Source organism: Propithecus coquereli, unplaced genomic scaffold (assembly GCF_000956105.1).
Source record: "Propithecus coquereli isolate 6110/MARCELLA unplaced genomic scaffold, Pcoq_1.0 Scaffold121, whole genome shotgun sequence".
Taxonomy (NCBI): Eukaryota; Metazoa; Chordata; class Mammalia; order Primates; family Indriidae; genus Propithecus; species Propithecus coquereli.
In genome coordinates this window covers 4,476,665-4,478,300 of record NW_012136192.1, presented here as the reverse complement: position 1 = coordinate 4,478,300, position 1,636 = coordinate 4,476,665, and positions in this window count along the sequence as shown.

Below are 1,636 nucleotides of genomic sequence, written 5' to 3'. Positions count from 1 at the left end.
TTTTTAAATATAAATATTTAATATTATCAGTTCGCAAAAGGATTGCCATGCATTACTTAAAATCAAAGTTATAAAGTTCCATAGACAAGATCTAAAAATTTATGTAGAACACTTGTCTTTATTTTTCATAACTGGAGGAATAATGGTGTCATCGTATAGGGAAAATAAAGTGACTCAAAGAAGGGGAAAATAACAAAACAAAATTTAACCCTCAAACTCACCAGCTCATCAATATGGCTGTTGGCAACACTGTTGAAGTCCCACTTAACTCTATACTCAACAGATCACACCTGTAGTACTGAATTCAGCTTACACATAAGTTAATGTTTATCTTAAGAGGATAGGGACAAATAGAAAAACAATGGAGAGGAAATTCAACATGCTTGCTTGGAAATATAAAATGGTCATGGGTAACAGAACTGTATGTACAATATCATATGCATTCTGCAAATCTTTAAAGTGACTGAGGTCCTAAGAATCATGAATTTCCTTAGCAGTCATGGCAGTTTGCTGGATCACAGACCGAATATTCTGCCATCCCTGTAGTAACCACTCAACACTTCCTCTTCCAATATCATTATGTTGATGGTAATTGCTTTTCTATTTCTACCATTTCTGTTGTATCCCTCGTTGTCAGTTTCTCTTTATCTGTCTTGGCTAGCTCCTGACAAGTTTCTTGTCAGTTTCTTGGCTAATCAAGAATCTTGACAGTAGAGAAATTTCTCATCACTAATTACATATTTTCAGTCTTCCAAGATATTATCCCCCTCTTCACATTTATGTTATCCTCCTTTGAGAAACATAGAGTAAGTTCTTCAGAAATTAGAAAACTTTTACCAAGTTTGGATCAAACATCTGCTTAGCTGGTTCTCAGATTAATGCCTGTAATACTTAGGAGAGTGCCTGGCTCATTACCCATTTGCCAAATGAATGATTATGAAACACTCTTATCTTACTCCTAAATAAAAACGGGTTTCTTCTCAGGAGACTCCCTTAAGCCCTAGATTTAAGTATATCATCGGTGTCCTGCCCTTTTATTCCAAGTTTGTTTATTGGAATGTTTCTGGGGAAAACCATCAGCCCACCTATCTCCATTTTTTTTTCCCAGTGGGAATTACAGGTTTTGATAAAAAATAAATTTTCCATGTTAGTCTTATTATTGCAGAGCTCCAAATGTAGACATTCAGATTAGCCCATGTCCTTTTGTTAGATATGTAAAGAAGGTTCAAAGGAAGTGAGGGAATGTCTAAACTGAAAAAAGGAAAAGATTCAGTAGGGATATAATAATTGTCTAAGGTGGATTTTTAAAGATGTGTCTTCTGTAACAGAAATTAAAATTATTCTCTAAAGGACCAAGAAGTGAAGAATTAAGGCTGATCTTCTTCAATAAAAGCTCCAAGGGCATAAATTTTATAGTAAATTCAATAAAGAAATTCCTAATGGGTTAAAGATTTCCAAAAATTGTAGAGGAAATTCATACAGAAAGAGGGTGGCACTATAGATTTTTATAAAATTTCCTCATAACACAGACAGAATAAACTATTGAAAGAAAAATATGAATGATATTTTCAACAAAATTAAATGAAAATAATTTCCTAGAAATCTCAGACATAGACAGATTTGGCAAAAACATCCA